Consider the following 17264-nt stretch of genomic DNA (forward strand, 5'->3'; position numbering starts at 1 on the left):
GCTAGAAGGCCTGGAACAACATTTTTCAAGCCCTGAAAGAAAATGGATGCCAACCAAGAATCTTATACCCAGCAAAACTTACCTTCAATTTTGACGATGAAATAAAATCCTTCCATGACAAACAAAAGCTAAAAGAATTTACAAAAAGAAAGCCAGCATTACAGAACATTCTCAGCAAAATATTCCATGAGGAAGAGATGAAAAACAAAGAAGCAAATCAGCAAAGGGAGGAATTATCCTAAAGGAATTGTCAAATAAAGGAGGAAACAAGAGTGTCAAACAAATAAATACATAAAATTTAAAAAATGAACCAAATGACCGGGAAACCAAATCATATCTCTATAATAACCCTGAATGTTAATGGCCTGAATTCATCAATCAAAAGACATAGACTGGCAGATTGGATTAAAAAGAAAGATCCAACAATATGCTGCCTGCAAGAGACTCACCTCATAGAAAAAGATACCCATAGACTAAAGGTGAAAGGATGGGGAAAAACATACCATGCGCATGGACTCAGCAAAAAAGCTGGAGTATCCATCCTCATTTCTGATAATGTGGACTTCAAGCCAAAGTTAGTCAGAAGGGATAAAGAAGGTCATTTCATACTGCTTAAGGGAAGCATAAATCAGCAAGATATAACAATCATAAACATCTATGCCCCAAACAGTGGCTCATCCATGTATGTCAAACAAATCCTTCTCAATTTCAGAAACCAAATAGACCATAACACAATAATACTAGGTGATTTTAACACGCCTCTCTCACCACTGGACAGATCTTCCAGACAAAAATTGAACAAAGAAACCATAGATCTCAATAACACAATCAATAATTTAGACTTAACGGACATTTATAGAATATACCATCCAACCAAGAGCGAATACACTTTCTTCTCAGCAGCACATGGATCCTTCTCTAAAATAGACCATATATTATGCCACAGAGCTAATGTTAGCAAATACAAGAAGATAGAGACACTACCATGTATTCTATCAGATCATAATGGATTGAAGTTAGAAATAAATGAAAGAGTAAAACACAGAAACTATTCCAACACCTGGAGATTAAACAATATGCTATTATATGATGAATGGATAACAGAAGATATTAGGAAGGAAATTAAAAAATTCTTAGAGGTAAATGAGAAGAAAGAAACATCATATCAAAATCTCTGGGACACTATGAAAGCAGTACTTAGAGGGAAATTTATTTCATGGAGCGCATTTAATAAAAGAAGTCAAACTCAACAAATAAACGACCTAACACTACAGCTCAAAGCCCTAGAAAAAGAACAGAACAGGACCAAAAGTAGTAGAAGACAGGAAATAGTTAAACTCAGAGCTGAAATCAATGAAATTGAAACAAAAGAAACAACACAAAAAATTGACAAAATAAATAGTTGGTTCTTCGAAAAAATAAACAAAATTGATAAACCTTTAGCCACACTAACAAAGAGACGACGAGAGAAAACCCAAATCACTAAATTTCGGAATGAACAAGGAAATATCACAACAGACAGGATTGAAATACAAAACATAATTAGAAGCTATTTTGAAAATCTATACTCCAACAAAATAGAAAATTTCGACGACATCAACAGGTTTCTAGAGACATATGAATTGCCTAAACTGAACGAGGAGGACATAAACAATTTAAATAGACCAATTTCAAGTACTGAAATAGAAGAAGTCATCAAAAGCCTACCAACAAAGAAAAGTCCGGGACCAGATGGGTTCTCAGCTGAGTTCTACAAAACCTTTAAAGAAGAGCTCATTCCAATACTTCTCAAAGTATTCCATAAAATAGAAACCAGACAGAGACTCATCAAGGAAAGAAAATTTCAGACCAATATCCTTAATGAACATCGACGCAAAAATTCTCAACAAAATTTTAGCAAATCGCATACAAAAACATATTTAAAAGATAGTGCACCATGATCAAGTGGGCTTCATCCCAGGTATGCAAGGTTGGTTCAACATCAGGAAATCAATAAACGTAATTCACCATATTAATAGACTTAGAGTCAAGAATCACATGATTATTTCAATAGATGCAGAAAAAGCATTTGATAAAATACAGCACCCCTTCATGCTCAAAACACTAGAAAAAATCGGGATAGTGGGAACATTCCTTAACATTGTAAAGGCCATTTATGCTAAGCCCATGGCTAATATCATTCTAAATGGTGAAAAACTGAAAGCATTCCCCCTAAAAACTGGAACAAGGCAGGGATGCCCTCTTTCACCACTTCTATTCAATATCGTTCTTGAGACTCTGGCCAGAGCAATTAGACAAACCAAAGAGATTAAAGGGATACGAATTGGGAAAGAAGAACTCAATCTATCCCTGTTCACTGATGACATGATTATATATTTAGAGGAACCTGGAAATTCCACCAGAAAACTCTTAGAACTCATAAGTCAATTCAGTAAAGTAGCAGGTTACAAGATCAATGCCCATTAATCCAACACATTTTTATACATAAGTGATGAATCTTCAGAAAGAGAAATTAGGAAAGCTACCCCATTCAAAATAGCCTCGAAAAAAATAAAATACTTGGGAATCAATCTCACAAAAGAGGTGAAAGACCTCTACAATGAGAACTATACAACACTAAAGAAAGAAATTAAAGAACACCTTAGAAAATGGAAAGATCTTCCATGTTCTTGGATAGGAAGAATTAATATTGTCAAAATGGCCATACTACCTAAAGTGCTATACAAATTCAATGCAATTCCAATTAAAATCCCAATGACGTACCTTACAGAAATAGAGCAAGCAATTATGAAATTCATCTGGAAGAATAAGAAACCCAGAATAGCTAAAGCAATCCTTAGCAGGAAGAGTGAAACAGGGGGTATTGCAATACCAGGTCTTCAACTCTACTACAAAGCAATAGTAACAAAAACGGCATGGTATTGGCAATGGAGAAAAGATAGCCTCTTCAACAAATGGTGCTGGGAGAATTGGAAATCCATATGCAACAGAATGAAACTAAACCCATATCTCTCACCATGCACGAAAGTAAACTCAAAATGGATTAAGGACCTCGGAATCATACCAGAGACCCTGCAGATTATAGAAGAAAAAGTAGGTCCAAATCTTCATCTTGTTGGTCTAGGATCAGACTTCCTTAACAGGACTCCCATAGCACAAGAAATAAAAGCTAGAATCAACCACTGGGATAGATTCAAACTGAAAAGCTTTCTCTCAGCAAAGGAAACTATCAGCAATGCGAAGAAAGAGCCTACAGAGTGGGACAATATCTTTGCCAATCATACTTCAGATAGAGCACTAATCTCCAGAATCTATAAAGAACTCAAAAAACTCTACTCCAAGAATTCAAATAATCCAGTCGACAAATGGGCTAATTAAATGAATAGACACTTCACAGAAGAAGATGTACAAGCAATCAACAAACATATGGAAAAATGTTCAACATCTCTAGTAATAAGAGAAATACAAATCAAAACCACCCTAAGATTCCATCTCACCCCAATTAGAATGGCGATTATCAAGAATACGAGCAACAACAGGTGTTGGCGAGGATGTGGGGAGAAAGGTACACTCATACATTGCTGGTGGGGCTGCAAATTAGTGCAGCCACTCTGGAAAGCAGTGTGGAGATTCCTTAGAAAACTCGGAATGGACCCTCCATTTGACCCAGCTATCCCACTCCTTGGCCTATACCCAAAGGGCTTAAAATCAGCATACTACAGAGATACAGCCACATCAATGTTCATAGCTGCTCAATTCACAATAGCCAGACTGTGGAACCAACCTAGATGCCCTTCAATTGATGAGTGAATAAAGAAACTGTGGTATATATATACAATGGAATATTACTCAGGCATAAAGAATGATAAAATTATGGCATTTGCAGGCAAATGGATGAAATTGGAGAATATCATGCTAAGTGAGATAAGCCAATCTCAAAAAGCCAAAGGACAAATGATATCGCTAATAAGTGGAGGATGACATATAACGGGGGGGAGGGAAGGGTTAGTATTAGGGTTAGAGTTAGGGTTAGGGAGGGGAGCAAGTATGGAGGAAGGAAGCACTGTATAAAGGGTAAAGAGGGGTGGGAGAGGTGGGGGGAAGGGAAAAATAACAGAATGAATCAAACAACATTACTCTATGTAAATTTATGATTACACAAATGGTATGCCTTTGCGCCATGTACAGAGAAACAACATGTATCCCATTTGTTTACAATAAAAAAAAAAAGATAAACAAGATCAATAAATCCTGAACCAAATTAAGGTAAAGCAGAGAAGATACAAATCCTTAAATTTACATATAAAAGATGTGAATCTTAGAATAGACACATTTCTGAAATCCAGAGGACCATTAAGGACTGTTTTGAGAAGTGCAATGCCAATAAATGGGAAATCCAGGGGCCCATCAGGATGACTTACATTATAAAAATTAGAAAATATAGAAGGAATGGATAAATTTCTAGACAGGTATGACCTACAAATTGAATCAAGAGATACTGGAAATCTAAACACAACAATAGCATGCCACTTTATTTAAGAACTAATGAAAAAGCATTCCAAAAACAAAAGCCAAGATACAGACACATTCATGGCGGAATTTTACCAAACCATCAAACGAGAACTAACACTGATGCTTCTCAAACACTACATGGGATAGAAAAGGGAGGAAACTGGCATACACATTCTTTGAGACCAGTGTCATCCTTATAGGAAAACTGCACAAGAAAAAACTAACAAAGAAACTTATTTAATAATGTTCTTGAACATATTTGCAAAAACCCTAATGAAATACTTGAAAGCAATTTTGAACAACACATTTAAATGATCATACAACATCATATAATTGGTTTAATTCCAAAAATCAAGGATGGTTCAACAAATGCAATTCAATAAATGCAGTTCACCACAAAGAGAAACATAGACAAAAAAATCTCAAGATCTTCTCAATAAATGTAGAAAAAAATCTTTGAGAAAATTCAAGAGTCCTTCATGAGAAAAGTCTTAAGAAACTAGGGACAGCAGGATCTTGCTATAGTACTGCAAAGGCAATGTATGCCAAATCCAAAGCCAATGGCATCCTGAATGGTGAAAAATTGAAAGAACTTCCTCTAAAAACAAACATGAAAAAGATGTGCATGCTCATCATTCCTGCTAAAATAGCATCTGGAGTTTTAGTCAAAGCAATTACACAAGGCAAGGAAATAAAAATAAGAAATCAAATTATCCCTCTTTACAGAATATCTGATCCTCTTTGAGAAAATCCTAAAGGCTCCCCCAGAAGAATTCAAGAGGAGATAAAATTTTAGTAAAGTAACTGAAAACAAAATCAATATAAAAATATAACTAATACATCTATACAAGAAAAACAATCCAAATGAGAATGAAATCTGGATAACTTCACCCACAATAGAAGAAAAATTATACATAGGAATAACCCAAAACAGCACTGTGATATAACTATGCAAGCAAAATCCCAGAATGATGAAAATAAAATTGAAGAAGATAGAAGACAATATAAGGGCCTCTCGTATAGGTGACAACTACATTAAGAACAGAAGCATAACATACGTCTCTTTAAAGAATATAAAGTAGAATGATTATTTTAAAAGTAAATGTCAAAATAATCTTTTCTAAAATCTAGTGAGTTTTCCAGATCCTGGAAGCATCTATGTCTGCAGCTCAGGCTGAAGCACAACATCACATCTTAGGGAGATGATTTAGCAATATCTTCATTATGTTTTGAAATCTGAACACTCAGGTTAATGCTTACACCAAATAAAAAGGTTATCTATGCTTCTGCTTTTAAATAACTAAATGATATACTTGTCAAGGAGTTTTCAGACTATGGTTTTAGGCACTGCAAAAATACATGAATAGGCAGCCTGTACAGGGAAGAGAGAGTACAGGTTATTTTGGAGAGGTCCATTTATTCACAATTCATAAATCAGCTGATAAGGGAAGAAGTTATGTTTAACAGAATGCTGTCACCTCTATTTCTGCCTCAGGTGGTGAACTCAGGATAAAATACAGCACTGTCAAATTGTTTAAACCACTAATCCTGCTGTTTTCATTTTTAGAGATATTTGGGGAGACACATGCTGTTTCACCTAATAAGTTATGGCATACAGAAGAAAACACAACCCCAAGCCTCAGCCAACAGGACCTTATGTTTACATTTAATGCTGTGCCCCTGTTATGGAACCATTCCCTGATAAAGGTGAAGACCAACTAATATATTATTAAGGTAGTATAGCACAAGCTTCTCAGAGTTATTAATGCTAACCTGGAAACTGATATGCAACTCTGTGATCCAGTTTCACAATGCTACTTTTAATAAGTCAACAATAATAGAACATGCCTGAGAATAAAAGAGGTTATGCTCTATATACTTTATATTCCTCAAAAAAAAAAAATCATAAATGACCATTTTAAAAATGGATTTTGTTCGTGTTTCTGGAAAAAAAAAAGATTTTCTTTCTAAAATATAAACTAAAGCCAAAAAAAGAAGAAAAAGAAAAGTAAGAAAGGAAAATATGCAGAATTCTATCCCTTGTCAGTTAAAAAAAAAGTGCGTGTGTTTATAATAAGTCCAGCACAATTGTCAAAGCTAATATTTACATTTTTTTAAGCGTTAAGAACTGGGCTGGGCGGCCTCCCGGGTCCCGCTGCAGGCTGCAGCCCTGCTGGGGCCTCTATGGCGGCGGCCCCGTCACCCCAGGCGCCCCAGCCCTGGTCCCCCACTCCCTCTGCCTTGCCGTCCCGCGCCGGCCTAGGCCGCGGCCGCAGCCCCAACTCCCATAGGCACCGCCCGCTCGCAGCCCGCCCCCTATGGGCAGGGGCTGAGGCGCCGTGGCCAGCGGAGCCCGGATGCTGGCCCGGAGGAAGCCGGTGTTGCCGGTGCTCACCATCAACCCCGCCATCGCCGAGGGCCCGTCCCACACCAGGGAGGGCGCCTCAGAGGCAAACCTGGTGAACCTGCAGAAGAAGCTGGAGAAGCTGGAGCTGGACGAGCAGCAGAAGAAGCGGCTGGAGGCCTTCCTCACCCAGAAAGCCAATGCTGGCGAGCTCAAGGACGAAGACTTCGAGAGGCTCTCCGAGCTGGGAGCCGGCAATGGCGGCATGGTCACCAAGGTCCAGCACAGGCAGTCGGGCCTCACGATGGCCAGAAGGCGGATCCACCTGGAGATCAAGCCAGCCATCCGGAACCGGATCATTCGTGAGCTCCAGGTCCTGCACGAGCTCCAGGTCCTGCACGAGTGCAACTCCCGTACGTCGTGGGCTTCTATGGGGCCTTCTACAGCGACGGGGAGATCAGCATCTGCACCGACCACGTGGATGGTGGCTCCCTGGACAGGTGTTGAAGGAAGCCAAGCGGATTCCTGAAGAGATCCTGGGGAAGGTCAGCATTGCGGTTCTCCGGGGCCTGGCGTACCTTCGAGGAAAGCATCAGATCATGCACGGGGAAGTGAAACCCTCCAAAATCCTGGTCAGCTCCAGAGGGGAGATCAAGCTGTGTGACTTAGGGGTGAGCGGGCAGCTCACTGACTCCATGGCCAACTCCTTTGTGGGAACGCGGTCCTATGTGTCTCCAGAGCGGTTGCAGGGCACACACTACTCGGTGCAGTCGGACTTCTGGAGCATGGGCCTGAACTGGTGGAGCTGCCAATCGGAAGGTACTCCATCCCCCCCTGCCCGATGCCAAGGAGTTGGAGGCCATCTTCGGCAGGCCCGTGGTCGATGGTGCAGAAGGAGAGCCCCACAGCCTCTCACCGGGGCCTCGACCCCCCCCCCCCCCGGGCGCCCCATCAGTGGTCACGAGATGAACAGCCGGCCGGCCATGGCCATCTTCCAGCGACTGGACTACATTGTCAATGAGCCACCTCCCAAGCTGCCCTCCCAAGCTGCCCAGTGGTGTGTTCAGCCCACAGTTCCAGGAGTCCGTGCTCAAATGCCTCATTAAGAACCCAGCAGAACGCGAAGATCTGAAGATGCTCGTGGGCCACGCCTTCATCAAACGCTCAGAGGCCGAAGAAGTGGATTTCGTTGGCTGGCTGTGCAGGAACCTGCGTCTGAAACAGCCCAGCACACCCACGCGCACTGCCGTGTGATGGCCCCGGGTGCCGGCGTCTGGCCACCTGCCAATCTCATCTGTGCCCGCCCTTCGGCCCCTCCTGCCCCAGGAACATCTGTGTCCTCGCATCCCCTGGGTTGCCACCTGGCTCTGGAGGGACACTGCTCCTGTCACCGTCTAGGAACCTGCTTACTGAGTTTTAAAACGAAACACAAAACAGGGGGAGGAAAAGCAAAAAGAAAAAGAAAAAAAGGAAAAAAAAAAGAACTGGGCTGGGCCTACAGCTCAGTGGCAGACTGCTTGCCTAGTACATGTGAGGCACTGGGGTTCAATCTTTAGAAACATAAATAAAGGGCATGCTGTTCATATATGATTGCAAATTTTTTTAATTAAAAAGAGTCAAGAACAGTTGGATAGCATATATCTTTTTACATTAATTATACTCATTTGTTTTTCACCTTATAACTATTTTCCCACATTTAACCTGGTAAGAACTTGAGATAGACCTTACAAATTTATGTTTCATAATATTTTTTTTCTAATGGAACTTGGTGTAACCCAGACATAACAACGGATTCTTTCTTTCCTAGCTCAATGCATAAAAGGTTAATAGTTTTATAACAATTTTTGAACTCTGAGTTCTCAAAATTCTTATTAAGAAATAAAAAGTGGTAGTAGGTAACATTTACTAAGCATATGTGTGCAGGCAGTAGCATTTGTGGTTTTCCAGTATAGTATTTAACTTTCACAGTTAACCTACAATGTATTATTCCCATTTCACAGATGAGAAAACTGATGAGCAAAGGTGAAGTTAGGATTCCAACACAGGCCACTTGAAATTTTGGCTCCACAGGTTGTTTTAAAGTATGACTTCTATCTTGCACTGGGTTGTAGTTACATTTCTTATTTTGGGTACTATACATTTCACACTTTTAATAGTGCAAAGTTAGTGTCTATGCACAGTCCCTGCATTGTTCTACTCCTTTTCAGCAACTGGTGAATCACTTTCAACAATTAATTCATCAGTCTTCCGAGTAAATTCAAAGGGTGCTTTATCTTGTCAATGTCTCATCGCCATCTAGTGGTCAGTTTCCTATAACAGCACATTACTTGGTGAAGAGTTACGCTATCATTCCTGAACAGTGTCTTGAAACACTAGTCCTACTAAGCAACTTAAAAACTTATATTCAACAAAACCATTTCTACTCTAAAGAATATATGACAATGATGTGCATAATATTATTTTGAATCCATAAAGCCTTTGGGAAACTTTTATAATAGAAGTTTTAATGCCTTCAATTTGCATAAAATCTGCTTAATGTCTGCATAAAACTTATAGTAAAAATCTTTCCAATCAGAGCACAGTGGCATGCTACTTAGGAGACTGGGAGACTGAGGCAGGAGGATCACAAGATGGAGGCCGACCTCAACAACTTATGAAGACTCTGTCTTAAAATAAAAAAAATAAAAAGGGTTGGGGATGGGTCTCAGTGGGTAAATGCCCCTGGGTTCAATCCACAGGACAAAAAAAAAAAAAAAAAAAAATATATATATATATATATATATATATATCCACATTTATTTCCTTTTTTTGAGTATACATATTAGAAAATGTCAGTGTGGCCATAACTTAATTAAAACAATTGTTATTATTAAGGGGAAAAATGTGGTCAACTGGAGAATTACCTAGGCTTCCAGGCTGAAAGCATAGGCAGACTCCTGTACTGTTGTCTGGTGTGTTATCTACATTCTTACACGTTTGGTTTCATGTTCCCCAGTTTGACCTATCTCCTGTCAACACGCATTCTTGTGATTTTAACTCCATGGCATCCAATTTTATATTCACCTGGCAGAGCTTTATTACTCACTGTTTCAAAATCCATTTCATTTCTCAATTTCAACACGGGAGGCTTAAAAATATCTGCAAACATATGTAACTCAACAGGTATTAAAGCTAGATTTTATGCAACCATTTTAAGTAACTATATCTATTAATATACCATAAGACATCCTTATAGTTGGATTATTTTTTGATTCCTTGCCTTACAAGTAAAAATCTTACTGATTGCTTAATACTTTTTTTTAACATATACTTGAATTCCATTTTTCAAACTCTCAATTATTAGGCGTAAAATGGTGTTTATGCATTATGTTTAAAACTAGTAATAAAATTCCTTCTCATTTCCCCATCAATAGAAAATTTAATGAGTCCAAAAATTAACTTTTATTTTCTCTGTCTCCTTTTTTGTTATTTATTTTCTCTTTTCTTTTGGTAAGATTCTAAAAACACAGTCTAAAACTGCTAAGGATGAAAATGTAGGTAGACTTTAAAATTCAATTTCTTGCACTAATTTAAATCTGGTCTGGGTTACTCCTCCATTTTGACCAGTGCTGATAATGTTTAATTTCATAGAATTCTACCTTTTGTCAAAAATTCCAAATATACATCTAATTCCAAATGTACATCCATTTCAATCCCTTGTATATATATGTGATTTTAACTGCTTCCAAACTGTTTTGGTTTATATATTTGACTCTATTTCTTTTTCTCCAGCAATTTTCCAAAATGTTTATTTTATTATAATTCCTTCTTTTATTTTTCTCAAAAAAAGTTTTCTTAAGATATGTATATATGTGTGTGTGTGTATCTATGTATAGACACACTCACATACACATATGTACACACTAATACACATATGTGCAAACACACTTTCTGGATACATATTATGTATATTCAGAATACATTCAAATTATGTGTCAGTGTGTATGTTTATGTGTGTATATATGTGTGTGGGTATATACCTAATTTTATTAATTTCTGCTTTTATTTGATTTATTCTTTTGTTTTTCTTTATTTTGTAGGATACTTTGACTTTTTAATTTAATTTAAAATTCACTTATTTTCTTTTTTTGTTTAATAATAAAGCATTTTTAAGCTATGGATTTTATTCCGAATATAGCTTTGGATACTTTTATATAAATATAGAGGTTGTGATTATTTAGCAACTCAATACCAACAGTTTATAGGTCCTCTTTGAACCAATATTCATTTATGTACTTTGTAATAATTCAAACTTTATAGTATTTTGAGTTATTAACATCACTTTTTATTGAATCTGGGTCAAAATTTATAACACACAATTTCTATTCTGAGAAACTCATTAATGCTAAATTTTGGGTACAAGATATATTTTCAAAAATAGAACCACAGGGGACATCCAAGATGGCAGATTAGTGTGAGGCAGCATTTATCTTAGCTCAGCTACTTTTCTAGTCAGCTTTCTCTCTGCTATGACTAAAGAACACAACCAGAACAATTATAGGGGAGGAAACGTCTATTTAAGGGTTCATGGTTTCAGAGGCCTCAGTCCATAGGAGGCTGGCTCCATTCCTAGGGTCTCAAGTGAGGCAGAACATCATTATGGCAGAAGAAAGCAGCTCACATGATGATTAGGAAGCAGAGAGATAGACTCCACTTGTGAGATACAAGTATATACCCCGAAGCCACGGCCTCAATGCCCCATCTCCTCCAGCCACACTCCACCTGCCTTCAGTTACCACTCATTAATTCCATCAGGTGATTAATTCACTGATTGGGTGAAAGCTCTTGTAACCAATCATTTCTACATCCAAACCATAACAGCTACCCAGAGCTCAAGAAGTGTGAATACCATGTTTCTCCAAGGCTTAGAATGAAAAATCCTGAGTCTGAAGGGGTAGTCTTCCCTAGTCAAACCAGAGATTGTTTGACTCAATAATTGGATATTAAAAGAAAAACAAACAAACAAACAAACAAAAAACATCTCCACCAGAGTTTATCAATCCTCCATGGGGAGTCAATCTAGGAGCCATCTTGGGACTGCACGTGTTAGAGACTATGGAAACTCAAAACCCAGATCCATGAGTTTGCAGCTAGGTCTGTGTGAGCCTGTATGAACCTAGCAAACCTATAGAAAGTCAAAAGTTAGGAGCATTTCTACCAGCAGAGCCCAGGTTAAAGAGGCTTAAGAAAGCAGGGCTCTCCCAGCTCTGTGAGTCCTGCAGCTCACAGGGACTGATGGGGTCAGCTATAGTGGGTTGGAACGATGGAAGAGTATTTTGCTCTCAGTTTAAACAGCCAGCTAGTCAGGCACCCACAAGGTTCTTGGGCCCCACTCAGCTGGCATTCATCTGGTCCCTGGCTCCTAGTCTGGAGGGCCCAGTCTGGCATCCACCAATCCCTGGTAACTGCCAGGTCCCATACCCATCAGGCACCCAACAGGGCCCTCCAGTTCCCCAGTCCCCCAATCTCCCAATCCCCAGCCCCCTTCACTGACTAAGAACACAGTGTAGCCAACGACCCATAGTCCTCTATGCCAGGTTGCTGCTTCCCCACCAGACCTCCACCAGCTCAAGCACACAGCTTTGCAGCTGGCCTGCAGGTCCCAGTAGTCAGCCCTGACCCACCCAGCACATTGCAGCTGGGCACCCAAAATGACCAGACCCCAACTTGCCCCACCTGCCTCTTCACTACCAGAACTACTGGGTCTAGTACACAGCTTGGTGGCAGGCCCACAGGATCCAGCATTAGGCCCTGATCCACCTGCCACCTGAACATGATCAGTGTCTTTGTCACCAGCCTGCAACCCAGCTTACCCAGCACATCATTTCTCCTCCAGGCCTACACCCCGCCCACCCACACTAATCTCTCAAGAAGGAAAATTAGAAGTCTTAAAGCCCAATCTTTAACAGGGTGAGCCAAACAATAAAAAGGACACACAAAACCAAGGCTCATACTCACAAGCTGAGATAATACCCCAAGAAGAAATGAAGAGAAAACCAGAAGGGCACAGTCAGTGAATGCATATACTCACTGATTATTTTGTCCACCATAGTGGCTACAATTCCTTAATTTCTTAATATTTCACCAAGATTTTTCTTTTTTGTTGTGGTTGTCATTGTTTTGCTTGTTTGTTGTGGCAATAGTTCTGTTTTGCTTGATTTTGGGTTTTCATATTGGATTTTTGTTTTAATTGAATGTGTACTGACTGATTTAAGGACTCCTGTACATATTCATATTTGTTTCTCCTTCTGTATAGCCTTGTTTTCTTTCTTTTTCTTTTCTTTCTTCTTTCTTTTCTTTTTCTTTCTTTCTTTTTTTGTTATTGTAGTTTTTGTTGTTGTTTTGTTTTGTTTTTTGAAGATGTTATTTTCCCTTGCTCTGTATTTTGAGGGTTAGGGTTTCTGATTAGTTTACCATGATTTTGTTTTGAATCATCTTTATCACTACTCTAACTCCCTTGTCTCCCTCTCTCTTTTCTCAATTCCTGACACTAAATTCCATTCTCTCTCTTCTCCTTTACATTCTTCTATTTTTTTCTCCCTTTTCAAACTAACAACATATTCCAGGCACTGTATCTGCCCTATTCATCCTTTGAAATTGCAAACACTTTTCTGCCCTTCTATGTCTTCTTCTTTACACATACTCAACGCTATCTTTAACACTTCTAAATACTAGTTGAGGTACATAATGTATACCCATACCACCAATGTCACAGCAATAATTAATACGGCAGAAGGCGTAGACAATACCTATTTCTTGATTTTAAGCCAGATGAAATATATGATTATGTACTGTTTTTACTGATGGAAAATGCTGATCCCACTTCCCTATGCATCATACCAATTCATACTAGATGTCAAAATAGGAACTAAGGACCTAGTCTACTGCTATATATTGTTTGCTTACATTGTTGCTTTCATTGGGCTCCCACCCCATAATCTGTGAGAGACTGGTAACTTAGAGGGACACTATGAACAAATAAGGTAGAAACTCTATAGCATCAGATCCATCCAAATAGATGGGTAGACACACAAACAATATGAAAAAGCAAGGGAATAAACCATACCAAATAACCCAGACTACCCAGACAGTAGACTCCTTCTACACCACAGTGGAAGAAATGTCAGAGATAGAATTCAGAAAGTTCATGGTTAAACTGATCTATAAGGGAAAAGATGATGTAAGAAATAAAATCAGAGAGAATATACAAGAAACGAAAGATAATTTCAACAAGGAGATAAATATCCTGAAGAAGAATCAGTCAGAAATCCTCAAAATGAAGGAATCAATACACCTAATTAAAAGTTCAATATAAAGAATGTAAAGCATCTTTACATTGAATTAGATCTTGTGGAAGACAGAGGTTCAGGCAATGAAGACAAAATATGTAATCTAGAAAATAAAGTTGACTATGAGGAAAAGATGTAAAAGGACCATGAACAGAACTTCCAGAAAAACATGGATCAACATGGAAAGACCAAGTTAAGATGCATCAGGGTGGATGTAGGCTTAGAGATATAAACTAAAGGAATGCACAATCTTTTTAATGTAATAATATCACAAAATTTCCCAAACCTTAAGAAGGAAATGGAAAACCAAATGGTAGGCTTACAAGACTCTAAATAAACAAAATTACAACAAATCCACTCCAAATCACATTATTATGAAAATGCATAACATACAGAATAAGGATACAATTTTAAAGGCTGACGGGAAAAAAAGTCATATTAAGAGGGAAATCAATCTGGATTTCAACTTATTTCTAATCACCCTCAAAGCAAGGAGGCTTTGGAATAATATACACCAAGCCCTGAAAAAACAATGAATGCCAGCCAAGAATACTATACCCAGAAAAATTAAGCTTCAGAATTGATGATGAAATAAAAACCTTGCATGATAAACAAAAGTTAAAAGAACTCACAGCTGGAAAGTCTGCACTAAAAACCATACACAATAAAAGACTTCATGAAAAAGAATTGAAGAAAAAAAGTGAAAACCAGTAGAGGGAGGAACTACACTAGAAGAACAGTCAGTCAAAGAGAAACTAATTCAAATTAAAAACCAGAAAAAATCAAAATGACATGAAACAAAAATCACATCTCAATAATAAAATTGAATGTAAATGGTCTAAACTCATCAATCAAAAGACCTGGACTGGCAGATTGGATTTAAAAACAAGACCTAACAATGTGTTGTCTCCAAGAGACTCACCTCATAAGCAAAGACATTCAAAGACTGAAAGTAAAAGGTCTGGAAAAAAAATATCATTCACATGGATCTCGTAAACAAGCAGGGATTTCTATACTCATATCAGATAAAGTGGACTTCAAGCAAAAGTTAATCAGAAGGGACCAAGATCATTTCATACTGCTTAAGGGAATTATACATCAACAAGATAAATGATCATAAATATTTATGCCCCCAAACAGTAGAGGACCTACATATGTGAAACAAGTCCTTTTTAGTATAAAGAATCAAATATGCCACAACACAATAACACTGGGTGACTGTAACATGACTCTTTCAACATTAGATAGATCCTCCAATAAAAAAACTAAAAAAGAAGCTATAGAACTAATGAGTGCAATTAATAATTTAGAATTAACAGGCATATATACAATATTTTATTCATCAGTGACTGAAAACACTTTCTTCTCAGCCACAGGATCCTTTCATCAAAGAGACCATATCCTTATGACACAAAGCAACTCTTAACAAATACAAAAAAAGAGATAATACTTGAATGAAGTTAGAAATCAATGATAAAAATCAGAAATTACTGTAACACCTAGAAACTAAGTAAGATACTATAGAATGATCAATAGATAGTAGAAGAAATCAAGAATTAAATTAAATATACTTAGAGGTAAATGAAAATCCCACACCACTTATCAAAATCTCTGGGGGACCATAAAGGCAGTGCTAAGAAGGAAAGTTCATTGCACTGAGCTCATTCATTAAGTGGATAGAAAGTCAACAAATAAATAGCCTAACATTACACCTGAAAGCCCTAGAAAAAGAAAAACAAATCAACAACAAAAGCAGAAGACAGGAAATAATTAAAATCAGAACCAAAATCAATCAAATTGAAACAAAAATATTCAAAACATAGATGAAATGAAAAGTTGATTCATTGGAAGAATAAATATAATTGATAAACTCCTAGCCAAACTAATAAAGAAATAGAGAGAGAAACTCAAATCACCAAAATTCGTGATGAAAAAGGAAATATCATCATAGATACTATTGAAATACAGACGATCATCAGTAACTATTTTGAAAATCTATACTCCAATAAAATAGTAAATCATGATAACACTGACAAATTTCTAAAGACATATGACCTACCCAAACTGAACTAGGAAGACATAGAAAATATAAACAGATACATTTCAAGCAATGAAATTGAAGTCACCATCAAAAGCCTTCTAATTAAGAAAAACCCAGGACCAGATGAATTCTCAGTGGAGTTCTACCAGACCTTCAAAGAAGAACTAACACTAATACTCCTTAAATTTTTCCATGAAATAGAAAAGCAGGGAACCCTTCCAAACTCATTCTATGAAGCGAGTATCACTCTGATACCAAAACCAGACACAGACACATCAATTAAAAAAACTTCAGACCAATATCCCTAAAGAACACAGATGCAAAAATCCTTAATAAAATACTGGCAAATTTCATACAAAAACATATCAAAAAGGTTTTCAAGATGGCGGCCTAGAGGGTGGCTGCATTACGTGTTGCTCCAGAACTCAGGATTCAAGAGAGGAGATATTGAGACGCTTGGGACCAACTCAAAGTAGCTGGGTGACTCTCACCCCCTGGGGGGGCATCCCGGATGGGACGGGGGTCCCGGAACGCAGGAAACTTTGTGAAGTAGAACTGCCAGCGAGACGCCCCTCCCCCCGCTGGAGCGCCATAGAGGAGGCCGCTCGGCACAGCGCTGGGACTCGGAGCAGCCACTGGGGCTCCGGCGGCTGCCCGGGGGAGGAGTGGCGGGGAGAACTGTGTGGACTCAGGACACCGGGGCCTGCCCTGAGGAGGAGGAGAGGAGCGTGGCCACTTGGATTCGGAGAGACTGCGCCAGAGCTGCAGGCGGTTGCCAGAGGAGAAGCCGCGCGGCGAGCTGTTTGGAATCAGAACGACGCTTCTGAACACCGGGGCCTGCCCTGAGGACAAGGAGGAAGAGGAGCGGCCGCTTGGATTCGGGTGACTATACGGGAACTACAGGCGGTTGCCAGAGAAGGGGCTGCGTGGCGAGCTGTTTGGACCCTGACCACTTCTGAACCCCGGGGCCTGCCCGGAGGAGTAGGAGAAGGAGGAGAAGGAGCGCGGCGGGTCCTTTGGACTCGCAGTGACTGCATTA

General features: G+C 38.8%; 1 pseudogene across 1 annotated transcript; it reads left to right on the forward strand.

The window, feature by feature from the left end:
• Positions 1–4336: 4336 nt before the first annotated feature.
• On the forward strand, positions 4337–8340 carry LOC306659673 (dual specificity mitogen-activated protein kinase kinase 2-like; annotated as a pseudogene). Its single transcript has one exon. The product of its transcript is annotated as a dual specificity mitogen-activated protein kinase kinase 2-like (transcript).
• The last annotated feature ends 8924 nt before the right edge of the window (positions 8341–17264 follow it).

The sequence above is a fragment of the Sciurus vulgaris genome (genome assembly GCF_902686455.1).
Source record: "Sciurus vulgaris genome assembly, chromosome: 4".
NCBI classification, from domain to species: Eukaryota; Metazoa; Chordata; class Mammalia; order Rodentia; family Sciuridae; genus Sciurus; species Sciurus vulgaris.